Source organism: Alexandromys fortis, unplaced genomic scaffold, assembly GCF_014885135.2.
Source record: "Alexandromys fortis isolate MF-2015 unplaced genomic scaffold, M_Fortis_MF-2015_v1.1 scaffold_92, whole genome shotgun sequence".
NCBI classification, from domain to species: Eukaryota; Metazoa; Chordata; class Mammalia; order Rodentia; family Cricetidae; genus Alexandromys; species Alexandromys fortis.
Window position 1 is genome coordinate 1,449,673 of NW_026067972.1, and position 494 is coordinate 1,450,166.

Below are 494 nucleotides of genomic sequence, written 5' to 3' on the forward strand. Positions count from 1 at the left end.
CACTTACGGCATGGAGGAACAGTCCTGGTAACGATCTGAAGCAGACGGTTATGATGAGCCTCCAGCAACGTGAAGCACCCAGTGTCTGGGGTCACACAAACCCCGTCTGTAATTTCTCCACACTAGAACCACGACACTGGCCTCACACTTTGTACTCACAATCATTCGACGTTCAAATATATTGTTGGGCACCCAACCTCCTTCTAAGCTATTATAAAAAAAATGGTTTTTTGGAATTATTCTTTCAAAGTTTTATTTCATGCTGCCCATGCTTTAGTTTGCAATATAAAAAGATACCAAGATTCCTGGCAGTGGTGGCACACGTACTCAGGAGGCTGAGGCAGGTGGATCTCTGAGTTTAAGGCCAGCCAGAGTGAGTTCCAGGCCAGCCAGGGCCACACAGGGAAACCTGTCTCAAAACAAAACAAAACAAAAAAGAAGTAAGGTAAAAATTGAGGCCAAGTGAAAAGAAAATTATGCTGAACCATATATAT